A 15,909-nucleotide genomic window follows, 5' to 3' on the forward strand; every position below is an offset into this window, starting at 1 on the left:
CCGTTGTTCGGCGCTTAGATCGGAGTCAACCGTGATCTGAATCGCTGCGAGTACGACTCCTTCATCCACGTTCTTGTAACGCTTCCGCTTAGCGATCTTCAAGGGTATGAAGATGCACTCCCTCTCTCTCTCGTTGCTAGTCTCTCCATAGATTGATCTTGGTGATGCGTAGAAAATTTTGAATTTTTGCTATGTTCCCCAACAAATGTACGGGTGCAATTAATAATAAATACAAAAACAAGGGAAAAAATTAAGTAACAAGTTGACACTGTAAATCATTTTCCATTGTAATTTAATTGATACGTCAAGGCATATGTGTACAAGTAGTGCGATAAGAAAATAGGGCTATTTGACATGCCGTGACCAAGAACGAGCTGTGTGTGGGTATGTAAAACAGGTATAACGATCGTTAGCAGAGACCACCTGGGGATTCCCTTGTACGTCAAAGCCCCTTGCCTTTCTTGGTGTATCCGTCCCGCGTTGGGTCTGATTATCAGGTTATCAGAAAAGCCTCAAGAAGAGAAAAAACCTGAAAGGAAAAGAAAAAGTAAAGGTATGGGGATCTGGGGGCGGTTGAGCCGCATTGTGGACCGCGGTCTAGCTGTGCCTACGTCCATGCCCATGGTATTTTAAGTGCGTAATTGTGTACGCGCGGTACGAATTTCACTGCTGGATTGGGACTAGGATGGAGGCCGAATTGCTAGTTGAGCTCTGGACGAGCTGGACGGTCCTGCTGCAGAGTAGTTCGGACTCGCTTGACGGTGTCTAGGGGCTTTATTGCCAAATTGAGGTTCTACCTAAGAAGGCTACTCTGTAGTTCTGCTGCAAGTGCCGCGGTGTGCTCCTCAGTACGGAGGGAGCGCTCCCTATTTCCATTGACTGTTATAACACCGCGAGGTCCGGGCATCTTAAGCTTGAGGCAGGCATAATGCGGCACCGCATTGAATCGAGCAAATGCGGTTCGTCCGAGCAGTGCATGATAACCACTCCGTAAGGGGACGATATCAAAGATTAACTCTATGCTTCCGAAATTATCCGGGGATCCGAAGACCACTTCTAGTGTGATTGAGCCCGTACAACAGGCCTCTACACCTGGTATGACACCTTTAAAGGTGGTTTTTGTGGGTTTGATCCTTGAGGGATCGATACCCATTTCCCGCACTGTATCCTGAAAGAGCAGGTTCAGGCTGTTGCCACCATCCATGAGGACTCGCGTAAGGTGGAATCCATCAATAATTGGGTCAAGGACCAGTGCGGCTGAACCGCCATTACGGATAATGGTCGGATGGTCCCAGCGATCGAAGGTGATCGAGCAGGATGACCATGGGTTGTACTTTGGGGAGACTGGCTCCATCACGTAGACATCCCTAAGTGCATGCTTGTGCTCCCTCTTGGGGATTTGGGTGGCGTATATCATGTTCACCGTTTTGACCTTGGGGGGAAATTTCTTCTGTCCCCCAGTGTTCGGTGGTCGGGGTTCCTCGTCATTGTCGTCGCTTTGTGACCCTTTCTCCTTATTCTCAGCATTTAACTTGATGGCATGTTTGAAGACCCTAAATTCTCTGTTGGTATGATTGGCTGGTTTTATCGGGAGTGCCATGGATTTGGCATGGTCGATCTAGTATGCGGTCCAGACTGGACGGGCCCAGATTATTTCTCTTGAATGGCTTCTTCCGCTGACCGGACTTGGAGCCACTGAATCCGGCGTTGACCGTTGTGTCTTCGGTTCTATCACCGTTGTTTCGACGCTTATGTCTACTGCATCGGGGCTTGCCATTGCTGTTTCTGGCTTCAGAAGTTCCAGGTTCGCTTGTATTGTTGTTGCTACGAGCTAGCCAGCTATCTTCGCCCGCACAAAAGCGGGTCATGATTGCCGTAAGGGCTGACATGGACTTCGGTTTTTCCTAGCTGAGGTGTCTGGCCAGCCATTCGTCGCGGATGTTGTGTTTAAAGGCCGCTAGGGCTTCGGCATCCGAACAGTCGACAATTTGGTTCTTTTTAGTTAGGAACTGAGTCCATAATTTCCTGGCTGACTCTCCGGGCTGTTGGATTATATGACTTAGGTCATCAGCATCCGGAGGTCAGACATATGTGCCTTGGAAGTTGTCGAGGAAGGCGTCCTCCAATTCCTCCCAGCTGCCAATGGAGTTTTCGGGCAGACTGTTTAACCGATATCTAGCTGGTCCCTTGAGTTTGAGCGGGAGGTATTTGATGGCGTGAAGATCATCGTCGCGGGCCATATGAATGTGGAGAAGAAAATCCTTGATCCACACCCGGGGTCTGTTGTGCCATCATATGATTCGATGTTTACGAGTTTAAACCCTTCTAGGAAATCGTGTCCCATTACTTCGTCAGTGATGCAAAGGGGGTGTGCGGCGCCTCTGTATTGGGCCAGGTCATGACGTAGCTCGGATGGAGCTCGTCTGCGGTTTTCAGCCCGAACATGGTTATGTTTATCATGTTCAGCCAGATGGTCGTCATCGCGCGTCGAGGCGCGCCCCCGTGATCCGTAGATGAATCTTGTCTGACCTGCTTTCTTTTCCAGATCGCGCCGCATGTCATGTATATATCCCCGAGCTGTTGTATTTCTGTCTGTTCGACGAGGTAGTGCGGGCTGGTGTTCGACTCGAGTGCCGCTTTGTCCCGGCCACGTGGTGGTCGGTCAGCCGCATTGTACCTTGGTAGGATGGGCTCCAGCGCCTCGTCATCGAACTGTGGAAACAGTTTGCGCTTCGGGTATCTTTTGGTTGGGCGCTCGAGGTTGTATTCCTCGGCTGCCAGGACATCGGTCCACCTTTCATTAAGCAGATCCTGATCAGCTTGAAGTTGCTGCTGCTTCTTTTTCAGGCTTCTTGCAGTGGCAATTAGCTGATGCTTAAAGCGTTCCTGTTCGGCGGGCTCTTCAGGCATGATGAAATCTTCGTCATCGAGGCTAACCTCGTCCTCGGAGAGCAGAAGGTAGTTGCTATCCTCCGAGTCTTCGTTCATGGCCTGTTCGCCAGGGCTGACTCGCCCATCGTCCCGTTCCTCCTGTTCGGAGGTTGGCTCAACGGGGTCTTCATTGTTTTTGGCACCGTCTGGAGTGGTATCCTCTTCTGTGACGGTATTGTCGTTGTTACTACGACGTGATTTTGAGCGGTGCCGTTGACGTTGGCGCTTTGGTTGTGTCTCAGGAGGTTTATCCTTGACTGGAATCTCATCGTTGCCGTTATTTTCTTTGGGTGTATCCACAATGTATATGTCATACAAGGAAGTGGCTGTCCAACGCCCTGTAGGTGGCGGTTCCTGATCCTCTTCGGCATCCTCGTCCATACCATTGATGTCCTCGGAATCATAGTCAAGCACGTCGGTTAAGTCGTCGACAGTGGCTATAAAGTGGGTGGTGGGTGGGGCGCAAAATTCTTTGTCATCCGCTTCCCACTCGAGCCGGACATAATTCGGCTGAGAGTCTCCTGACAAGGAGAGGGATTTCAATGAGTTTAGCATGTCACCTAGAGGCGAGTGCTGGAAGATATCCGCGGAGCTAAACTCCAAGACCGGCGCCCAATCAGGTTCGATGGGTGCGGATGCACGCGGTCCGGAACCCATGGCCGGAAATGAGTCTGAGGTTCCGGTAACACAAGCCCAGCTCAATGTTGGGTCTGTGTGTGGCTCGAGCGCCGCTGAGTCTGCGGCCTCCGTGACGGGGTTAAGATTCCTGTCTTCGGATGATGCAGCCCGCTCCGGCTCTAGGGCCAGGGCGGCCATAGGCGATATCTCCTGCGTGCGGCCCGATGACAGATCTAGGTCATGTTCATCGTGGTGGCCGGGGACAGCCGTCATGGGCTCAAACCCGTCGAAGATCAAGTCTCCACGGATATCAGCCACAAAATTCTGGCTTCCGAATCTGACCTGATGGCCAGGAGCGTAGCTATCAATCTGCCCTAGACGGCCAAGCGAGTTGGCCCGCAGTGCGAAGCCGCCGAATACGAAGATCTGTCCAGGGAGGAAATTCTCCCCATGGACTGCGTTGTTGTAGATGATTGATGGAGCCATCAAGCCTATCTTCGACGACACAGTGGAACTCTCAATGAAAGCACCAATGTCGGTGTCAAAACCGGCGGATCTCGGGTAGGGGGTCCCGAACTGTGCGTCTAAGGCTAATGGTAACAGGAGGCGGGGGACACAATGTTTACCCAGGTTCAGGCCCTCTCTATGGAGGTAATACCCTACTTCCTGCTTGATTGATCTTGATGAATATGAGTATTACAAGAGTTGATCTACCACGAGATCGTAATGGCTTAATCCTAGAGGCTAGCCTATGAAGTTATGATCGTTGTCCTACGGACTAAACCCTCTGGTTTATATAGACACCGGAGAGGGCTAGGGTTACACAAAGTCAGTTACAGAGAAAGGAATCTACATATCTGAATCGCCAAGCTTGCCTTCCACGCAAAGGAGAGTCACATCCGGACACGGGACGAAGTCTTCTATCTTGTATCTTCATAGTCCAATAGTCCGGCCAAAGTATATAGTTCGGCTGTCCGAGGACCCCTTAATCCAGGACTCCCTCAGCGACTTGTTGAACCATGCGCCGGCTTGGAGCAGCTAGTTGCTCCTCTACGCGCCACCCTGCAGCCTCGCCGATGGTAATGATGGCCTCGAGCGACGAGGGAGCTCGAGCCACAACGAGTTTCCTAACTCGTATCCAGCGGACTTGGCAGACAATCCATCGGGCTTTTATGCCGGAGAACCCCTCTTCCTGCTCGTCGGATGCCATCAATAGTATGGAGAATATGGTGCAAGGCGGAGATGGGGAGCAGAGGTGTGGTGCGGTTCTTTCCCAGCGTCTGACCACATTTAAATAGCCGATGGATGCAAGGAGCCAACTGTCGTTATGTTTAATGACGGCCAGCTCGCGAACGGACATGTGGCCGAAGTAGGTTTCTCGTCACATGAGTGGCACTCCGCTTCAATGCAGGCGCCAGACGCCAGTGGAGGTCGCATCCTCTATAGTTTGGCGTCAGTGCGGAGTGGGCGCTCACAACGACATGAATATGGGCAGCTAGCGCTGATCGGGAACACATGCGAGTGAGGGAGTAGGGTTTTGGATGGGCCAGCGCTGTTAGAAGCAGATGTGGGAGTGGTCCGATCGCCCACAAAGCCCCCCTAGTTTGTCTCCGATTTGCAGGGGGGAATGTGTTCAGACCGCCAAGCGGACCGATACAGGCCTAGGTTCAATGACAAAATACGTTCGGACCATGCGGTCCAGGCGTATGTGGGTGGTTTAAAGGTCCATGTTGGAGATGCCCTTACACCCTAATCTGCTTCAAGTTCACCATATCGGGAGGCCTTGCCATTTCATTCCCCAATGTGCCGGATATACTACCACTAGTAGAAAAAGGCCCATTTGTCCCGGTTCTAGAGGGCCTTTAGTCTCGGTTCTAGAACCGGGACTAAAGGGTCGGTAATAAAGCCCCCCCTAGTCCCGTTTCTTATACGAACCGGGACTAAAGGCCCTCCACGTGGCCGCTGTCTGGAGCTCCACCTTTAGTCACCAACCGGGACTAAAGTAAATTTTTTATTTTTATGAGATTTTTTACGAAATTTTATTTTTTAAATTTTTTATTTTAATTTTCTGACGATTTTCAAATTTCTGAATTATTCTACAATTTAATCTCTAATCACCACTCGTCACTGCTCACTTTAACCTCTAATCTCTAATCACCCCTCATCATTTCAAATCATCTAAGTTCCCAGCCGGTCACCCATCCTCTCACTACTCCAGCGTGAGCATGCTTAACTTTCGGTTTCTATTCCCCCTCGTTTCCAAGTCTACACTTGTTGTTTTCCTCACAATAGTAAGATGTCAATCCTATTAACCCTCAGGAGTTTAGCTTGAGCATGAAGTCACATGTTTCACTGTTTGAGTTTGAAACTATTTTTTAAAAAAAAATAATTATTTAGTAACACTAATATTTCTTGAATAAGTAGTTTGACCATAGTTTGACTAGATTTGACCAAAATTCAAAATACTGAAAATAATTATTTAGTAACACTAATATTCTTGAATAATTATTTAGTACCACTAATACTTCTTGAATAAGTAGTTTGACCATAGTTTGACCAGATTTAACCAAAATTCAAAAAAAACTGAAATTTGAGCATAACTGTTTTTTTAGAATTTGAGGATTCTAAAAATTTGCAAAAAGGCCTACAGCAGTCAAAATTGGATGCCGATTTTCGTGCTGAATTTTTGATATATTATCCGGGTTTTTTCGACATCGTATGCAAAAGATATGACCGTTTTACTTTTTCATAACACTTTTTTGCAAAACATGTCCAAAATTAAGTTTTTTAATTTTCCTAACTAATAGATGTAGTGACATAACTACATCTCGAAGGATTTTAATTTTTGAAGTTTTTATCATTTTCTTTTGCTTTTTACAAAACTGAAAAGGCGATCCGGGGAGGGATAGAGTTTGAAAGTGGGACCTTTAGTCCCGGTTTGAGACATAAACCGGGACTAAGGGCATCACACCTTTAGTCCCGGTTCGTGTCCCAAACCAGGACTAAAGGTCTAATCTTTAGTCCCGGTTTGAGATACGAACCGGGACTAAAGGGCTCATTTGAACCGGGACTAATGCCTTTAGCCACACGAACCAGGACTAATGTGTGTATTGAGCTGTAACCAAAGCCCTGTTTTCTACTAGTGTATAAGACGTTTTATTATGCTGACATAACTTGCGTCTTATATTGTGGAATATGTAGCTTGCAAAAACATCTTACATTGAGGGACTGGATGAGTATCTAACTCAGCGGTGGAGTGATCATGTTATCATAATTATATATAAAAAATCTCAAATACGCAGGAGTGTGCGTACTTTATATTAAAGAAGGAGAGGGAAGAAAAGCCCCTTCCACACTTAGTTTACATAGTTCTTACATACACCCAGTTCCACGCCCACTCTACCTGCAAGTCAACTATCGCTAACTCTTCGCATCACTACCCGCCGTTAGAGCCACTAGGAAATTATGCATGTCCACCTTGAGAATGCCCGCCCTCTTTCAAAATCTAGACTCCACTTCTATTCTATGAATTATGCTCTTCAAAGATGGGGTGGCGCCCTCGCGTTGCGATGCTTCCAAATCTCTCCACACGGCGAGTAAGACTAGAGCCGGAATGTCCTTATTCTATAGAATCGACTAGATCGGCAACGCGCCTTGGCGCGAGGGTGCCTATCCGAACGTTTTTGTCAAACGTGTAATGTTAAGTTATTAGTAACTCAATTGCTATTCGGACGATAAAAAGGGGAATGAAAGCATGATATTACCACCATGTATCTAAATGGGACTAACAACGTCTGAATGAACTGAAGCTATAAATAAATGTCAGACAGAATGTAACTAAAAATATTTGTACTTGCTTAACGTTGCAACCTGAGAAACCTAGAAACACCCACCCATGAAGCTATCACATCACAAAGTATAGATAAATGTTACACTTTGTGTATGTGAGCCAAGAGGGTTAATGTCAAGTTGTTGTAAGCTAAACAAAGCACGATTTATCGATGCCAGGAGCTGACTCTCAAATCAATAACTGTAAGTAAGGTAAAGCTAAAATAGAATGAAATGAAACCATACAAAAAAAATTGAAGGAGATTCATATATAACAGGAAGAATCACCGAAGAACCAGTTGGAAACAAAGATTGTTCACGTGCACAAAATGGGAAGTCACCAAACAGCATACAATCATAGAAAGCACACTTCACGATAACAACAAAAAGTACAATCAAAGATAACAACAAGAATCCATAGGATATGTTTTTTTGGTTCAAAAGAACATCAAAAGGGCAAAGGCAATGATCCGTAAACATGCTTCTTGGTACGATGCGCTGACCAAGGCTCACCAGATACTATCCGTGGTCTCTAGTTAATCGGAATCGCGCCTTGGAGCGAGGGTGCCGGTGTCAACGTTTTGATCAAGCAGGTAATGCTAAGTAGTAGTAATTCAGGTTAAGCGTATGTTATTAAATTTATTATCACTGAGAGTGCCATGGCGCTCAAAGCCGGGTCCTAACGGTTGTGCCTAAGCGTGTGTGCCAGGCGTGTTGTAATTATTGGACAAGCTTAGCATGTTTCGTAATACAATAATTTGATTTCATGCCCATGATAAAACAGAAGTATTTTAGCTTGTTCAAGAGCAACAGGACATGAAGTTCAGTGTAGAAGAGTAGAGCCAGTGGCAGTGAGATTACAGGTGCATAGCAAGTCACATGTCATAGGACACATAGTTTTACATGACAAACACAATATTTAATCCATTGAAACATGATTAACACAGTAGTTAATCCATTGAAACATGACTAACACGGTAGTTAATCCATTAAAATACATACTACTGGGCAAAAGAAAGCATCAATTACATCTTAGATAAGATAGTAACTTAGATAGCCAGCTCGATGTACCATTATATTTGACTCAGTCAGACCCCTATATATATATAGATTTGAAAGTTGTGGATCACAAATAGAATTGGTGATGGCTACTACACATGGGACATAGATATATTGCAAAATGATTTAGTAGACTGATGTATCCTTCCTTCTGCTTGGCCATGTTGACCGTTTCCAAATAAATCTTTGCGTGCAGTGTATGCAAATTCGGTCCTAGCGCGTTCGCTGTCAAATTGTTTAGACAACAAAAAAATGAGTTATCCTTGTTGAGTAATCACCACCCAAGATCCATACACATATTTTAGAATATACCTTGTCTTTATGGAGGAGTGTGCTCATCCGCCGCAGTTTGCATTTCATGGAAACATAGCTGTCAGGGGGTGCTATACATGAGATTTATTAATGGGCTCATGAAGAACCAAATAAAACAATTCGAGGAAGTGTCACACACCGACATTTTTTCGAGCGAATTGGATCCAGCAGCGGTGGAGAGAGAGAGAGAGAGAGAGGGAGCACACCTGGCAAAGGCCTTCATTGTCCACTTCTGGGGCCGCGACCTGGTCCAAGATGGCATGGTCCTGCTTCCACTGCTGCTCGTGCTACTGAGCATTGGGGAGGCAACGACTGCTTTGAAATGTCGTGGTGGAGGAAGTGGCGAAAGCTCTCCTCTCCATGGCGCCCTTTCATCGACGGCGACATCTCCAGCCGGTCGGAGCAGTGTTTCCCAGAAGTCTCAATGGTGGGTACCTCTCTGCGAATCAGCGAGAACTTATTTATTAGTAGCATCTAGTATAACAAAGGTTTTGTACAAAACCCAATGGATATACAATAGAAGCAAAGCGATGTGGGAAGATATGGCCGCCAAATAATTTTAGTTGAACAAAAGAAAAAATCCTCAGCACTCAAATATACTTAAGTTTTTAGTCTCTCTATCAGATTGCACACATGTGCATAAACATTTGGCCCATATATCTAAGTACTAAATCTTATCTATATAAAGTAAGGCGTTTCTTACCACAAAGTCAATCTTGATGCCATTACAACAAATAGTCGTATGTAGCTACTTTTGCACAAACTAAGTACCAGCACATATATATATTCTTACTCTTGATATGGAATAATCATATAGAGAGACAGATGATGTACTTTCTCATTTCAACATGGATTAATCACAGATCATCCCAAAAAGTGTAGCTCAAGAAGATAAAGAATAGGTGCATCAAGTAGGTCAAAAAGTACCACAAGTACTACCAGTGACACGTGCCCATATCAAATAATCACAGGCTAGCAGATAGTAGAGAATAAATTATGCACGTTGTCGGTGTCAAAACCGGCGGATCTCGGGTAGGGGGTCCCGAACTGTGCGTCTAGGCGGATGGTAACAGGAGACAAGGGACATGATGTTTTACCCAGGTTCGGGCCCTCTTGATGGAGGTAAAACCCTACGTCCTGCTTGATTGATATTGATATTGTGGATGTTTACAAGAGTGGATCTACCACGAGATCAAGGAGGCTAAACCCTAGAAGCTAGCCTATGGTATGATTGTAATGGTTGTTGTTGTGTCCTACGGACTAGAGCCATCCGGTTTATATAGACACCGGAGAGGGCTAGGGTTACATAGAGTCGGTTACAATGGTAGGAGATCTACGTATCCGTATCGCCAAGCTTGCCTTCCACGCCAAGGAAAGTCCCATCCGGACACGGGACGAAGTCTTCAATCTTGTATCTTCATAGTCTTGGAGTCCGGTCGATGATGATAGTCCGGCCGATGATAGTTCGGCCGATGATGGTAGTCCGGCTATCCGGACACCCCCTAATCCAGGACTCCCTCAGTAGCCCCTGAACCAGGCTTCAATGACGATAAGTCTGGCGTGTATATTGCTTGGCATTGCAAGGCGGGTTCCTCCTCCGAATGATAGAAGATTGTGAACACCAGGATAGTGTCCGGCTCTACAAAATAAATTCCACATTCCACCGTAGAGAGAATAATATATACACAAGTTTAATCTGCTGACATTTTTTGCGGCATGACGTCACGCCACTACCAAGCCATTACTTGAATCGTTTTTTACTCTACCACCTCAGCGCATTTAGCGAAGCGGTTTCCTTGGCACGTCTTCTCGAAGCAGAGATCGTGTTCCCCCTTAATCCGGGATTATCATCAATACGGACGTGGGTAACCCAACCGCGCCATTGATGGTGACGCTTGGGGGATAAGCGAGTTTTACCAGGCCGGTGGGGGACGCGTAGACTTCGCCCGCCCATATAAGGGATAAGGATTCACCTTTTCACCTACGCCTTCTTCCTCCTTTGCTTATCCATCTCCGCGCACTCGAGCTCCAGCGCCCAAGCCCGCACATCTCGTCTCAACCTTCCCCAGTTATGTCCAGAGCGGGAGGCAAGTGGATGACCTCCTCCGTTACGGAGGAGCACATCGAAAGACTGCGTAGCGCCGGCTACCTGTCCGGCGACATCGCGCACCGGCTGCCCGACGAGGGGCAGCTCATCCCCACCCCCAGGCCCCATGAGAGGGTCGTCTTTCTTCCCCACTTCCTCCGCGGACTGGGTTTTCCACTTCACCCCTTTGTCCGGGGGCTCATGTTCTACTACGGCCTGGATTTCCATGATCTGGCGCCGAACTTCATCCTCAACATCTCGGCGTTTATCATCGTGTGCGAGGCCTTCCTCTGCATCCAGCCCCACTTCGGCTTGTGGCTCAAGACCTTCAATGTAAAGCCGAAGGTAGTGAAGGGCACTCAAGCGGAGTGCGGAGGCGCCATGTTGGGCAAGATGCCCAACGTCCTTTGGTTCGAAGGGGCCTTCGTGGAATCCGTCAAGGGGTGGCAATCGGGGTGGTTCTATATCACCGAGCCGCGCGACCCTAAGTGGGCGGCGGCCCCCGAGTTCAGATCTGGTATCCCCACGCAGCTCACCTCCTGGAAAGAGAAGGGCTTGCTGTGGGGTAGTTCGGAAGAGCTGACGGGACTCCAAGCCTGTATCCATAAGCTGGTGAAGAAGCTCAGGCTGGTTAACGTGGTCCAAGTCATGCTCGTCCGCCGGATTCTCCCATGCCAAGAGCGGGCATTCAATCTGTGGGAGTTCTATCCGGAATAGCACCAGGCAATGAGCGGGCTCTTCAACACGACGTACGAAGGCGCCTGGAGGGTGCTGTTTAAGGGCGCCGAAGCCCCCGCATCCGCAACTGAAGATCGAGGATTTTGCTCGCAGCGCCAAGCCGACGAGGTAAGTGATTCTACCCCTTTACGGGACACTTGCTTTTCATAGTTTGACTCTATGCGGGTTTAATTTTCCCCTTTCCTTTGATAGGACTGGATGAGGAAGGCGGAGCAGATTATCTGCCCGGCTCCCATGCCAGAAAACCCAGTAGGCGCCCATCTAGCGAGGCTGCTGGTTCCGGCACCGCACGTGGTGCCGGAGAAGAAGGCCAAGAAGGAGGCCACGGGTGCTCGAAAGAGTTCCCGTTTTCAGGTGTCTGACGACTCCGGGGCGGACTCCTCCCGCGAAAACGAGGAGGAGAAAAAGGACTCTCTCCCAGAGGAGGGAGAGAGGAAGAGGAAGGCTTCCCCAATAGGGGAGGCCGAAGGGTCCAAGAGGGGAAGGACTATTCCCCCGGACAGCTCCGCCAACATCAATGTTGGCGAGGAAGAATGGCCTTCAAGGGCCAGGCCTCCGGCGAGATCGTAAGTGTCCGGATTCCTGAATGATTTATAATTTCTTTTTCTGTGTCACATAGCGTCATTCTGATGCCGCATGCTGCCTGTAGTCCGGCCAATGATGATCTCCCCGCTTCATCGAGCGGGTCGTTGGCTCCGTCGGATGTAGACTCCATCCCGACCGCCTCCACCCCTCGCGACACCGAGGACGCCGAGGTGGGATCCCAAGAAGGGACCCATCAGGGGGAGGCTCCGGAGGCGCCACAAGGCGTCCTCCCGGACTTTGCGCCGGACTCCATATCAGAACCCGCAGTGGTTCCGGAGTCCGGCAGGCGGCCCCTTCGCACGAAGGGCAAGACCGTGATGCCGGCGGCTTCCGTCCAACCGGAGGCGCCGGACAATTTTTTGGAGGCGCTCCAGAGCGCTTCCATCGAGGAAGAACACCGCACTATTATGAGTGCGGTGATTCAGAAGGTGCAGCTTGCCAAGAGCGGGCTAACCGAAGCCTGCAATAGCCTTCTATCAGGCTTTGAGGTAAGAAGTTAAAAATATGCAATGTAATACCGCATAGACAGTAGCCCCTGATGCTCGGTTCGGTGCTCGGAAAGAAAAGCCGGACTGAGGATCTAAAAAAAAGAAGATATACGCAGGGTTGCTAAAAAATTATGCAATATGGGTTGCAGGCTGCGCTGCTGACCTCTGCCGCACTGACTGCGGAGGTCGGTGCTATGAAGCAGGAGCTCGAGCGGTCCGAGCAAGAGCTCGGCCGCGCCAAGGAGCAGCTCCAGGACAAAGAAGGTGAGTAACACCACTTTGAACTTGTACCTTACAGAAAAGGATTTAGGTTGCAACAAAAAATAACAAGGATAACATGGGTACTGCAGGGGCCACGAACGAGGTGGCGACCCTGAAGGAGGCCGTGTCTGCGGCCGAACGCAGTGCAGTCGCGGAATGGGCAGAGCGAGAAAAGCAGGAGGCGCGGGTGGCGGTGGTTCAACAAGAGCTCAAGGCTCTCATGGAAAAGCATGAGAGTTTGGAGCGTGACTCAAAGACTCGAGAGTCCGAGCTTGCCTCGGCTCTCGAAAGTGCCAAGACTGCCAAGGCCGATGCCCATAAGTCCCTTCAGGAGATTGAGTTGGTGAGGAAGATAGCGGCGGGTAAGGCATTTTTCATGCAAAGCAAGCATGTGAATGTAAATTACGTGTTACTTACCTGAATTCGGAGCTCTCCAGGGGCGTTTGCAGATCTGCCTCGCAGCGTGTCTGATGCCGCCGCATTCTATCGAGCCGAGGAGGGGAGCTCAACGGAGAAGGTCTTCTGGTCTCAGTATGCTGAGGCCGGCCATCCGGTGCCCCCTAGCGACTAGCTGAAGCAGCTGGTCGAGCTCCACAAGGCGGCCGAGCAGGCCATGAAGGGCCTCATAGTCCGGCTGTGCCCTGGAGAGGCCATGCCTGGGAGCTACTTCGGCCTCGTGCGACGGTTGGTGGATGCGTGCCCCTGGGTGGAGGTTATCAAACGCTCCGCCTGTATTGAAGGTGCTCGTCGGGCCCTTGCCCGCGCAAAGGTGCATTGGGGCAAGCTGGATGCGGAGAAGCTAATCACTGACGCGCCACCAGCGGGCAAGGAATATCGTACGCCCGAAATGTACTATAAGACTGTCCTGAAGAGTGCCCGCAAGATTGCGGATGAGTGCCCCAGGGATGTAGTTATTGAGTAAATTCGCAATGTGTTATCCTGTGCGCTGAAAACTTTGTTCATATGCGCTAAGCAACGCTTGTTAATTTAAAATATTACCTTCTGTGCGGCCGTTTATTAAATCTGAGAGATGGCAAGTCGTCGGCTTCAGCCCCCATGCCACGAGTGCTGGGGTGTTCGGGATAAACTTGAGCACTCTTGTTCCCATTTTTTGGTCCATCTAGGGAGGCGCTCAACACAACGAACAAGGCAACCGGACTTATAGTGCTTGAACACTCTCACTTAGCCATAGAATTCTATAATTTTAAATTTCGGCGAAGCCCCTTGTATTCGGAAGACCGAATTCGGGGCGCTATCCACGCCTTCGTCGGACATTATCCGGAACTTCGCTCGAAGCGGCGTAGTTCTTTAAGGACCCGAAAGGACCTCTCGAACAGCAACCAGTCTCTCGCCTTATCATGACAGTCAGTTTTAGTTTTCACCACTGAGGCATTAACCCGGCTCAACCGGGGCGCAATCGCAGTGGTTCTCCCAGTGCTACCTTAGCCGATAGAACGGAACGTAAGGTGCCAAACATGGGAGCCGGGCAAACCCAACTATTGACCCAAGACATGATTCGGAGCCGATTCATATAATGCTATAAGTTCGGGGTGCCGCACTTGTGAAAGTGTTCGGACTTTATCACACCATAATGCGGGAACATAAGCCCCTGGTGTATTTGGCCGTACCAAAATGTACGGATGCAACATGTCGCAAATGAACGTATATATATAAGGTAATGCAATTATGGGCAAAAAGTGCTGCATTTTATTCGAGAAGATCTACTATGAGTGCGGAATGATACAAATAGTGCGGAAAGCAAGGGATTGGACGAATTAAAGGCGTCTCCCTCCAGGGGTAGGCCGCGGAATGGTGTATTTAACAAATTTAATGCTCGTAATGGAGACCACCTGAGTGTTCGTCGCGGCCTTTATCCCTCCCTGGCTGTTGCATCATGAGTTCGGCAGGTTCGCCGCCGGACAGAGTTCTGTATAAAAAAGAGAAAAATAAAAGAGAAAAAGAGCGACACACTTGGGAGCCCCTGGTGTGGTCGAACCGCACTCTCGGTCTGTTGTGGTTGTGCCTCTCCCCCTATGCCCATGGTATCTCCAAGGCGTAATTATGTACACGAAGAGTTTGTCTTACAATTGTGCGAGGGCTGGGGTTGAGGCCGCATTGCTACGCGTGCTCGGAACGTGCCAGGTGGTCTTGGTTGACGTTGCTCCGGGCGCGTTTGGCCGTGTCCGGTCGTTTAACGGCCGAACTCGAAAATTGCCTTAAAAGGCTGCTCTGTACTTCTGCCGCGAGAGCCGCTGTGTGTTCCTCCGTTCGAAGGGAGCGTTCCGTGTTTCCATTGACCGTGATGACTCCACGAGGGCCTGGCATCTTGAGCTTAAGGTATGCATAATGCGGCACCGCGTTGAATTTTGCGAACGCGGTTCGTCCGAGGAGAGCGTGATAGCCACTGCAGAACGGGACTATGTCGAAGATTAACTCCTCGCTTCGGAAATTATCCGGGGATCCGAAGACCACTTCCAGTGTGACTGAGCCTGTACAACTGGCCTCGACACCTGGTATGACGCCTTTGAAGGTTGTCTTTGTAGGTTTAATCCTTGAAGGGTCTATGCCCATCTTGCGCACTGTATCCTGATAAAGCAGGTTCAGGCTACTGCCGCCGTCCATCAGGACTCTCGTGAGGTGAAATCCATCGACGATTGGGTCTAAAACCAATGCGGCGAATCCGCCATGGCGGATACTGGTCGGATGGTCTCTTCGATCGAAAGTGATCGGGCAAGAGGACCATGGGTTGAATTTTGGGGCGACTGGCTCCATCGCGTATACGTCCCTTAGTGCACGCTTCCGCTCCCTCTTGGGTATATGCGTTGCGTATATCATGTTTACCGTCCGAACTTGAGGTGGGAATCCCTTTTGTCCTCTGTTGTTCGGTGGCCGGGTCTCTTCCTCGTCATCGCTGCGTAGCCCCTTGTCATTGTTTTTGGCGATTAATTTGCCTGCCTGCTTGAATACCCAACAATCTCTGTTGGTGTGGTTAGCTGGCTTTTC

This window comes from Triticum dicoccoides, chromosome 3B (genome assembly GCF_002162155.2).
Source record: "Triticum dicoccoides isolate Atlit2015 ecotype Zavitan chromosome 3B, WEW_v2.0, whole genome shotgun sequence".
Classification (NCBI taxonomy): Eukaryota; Viridiplantae; Streptophyta; class Magnoliopsida; order Poales; family Poaceae; genus Triticum; species Triticum dicoccoides.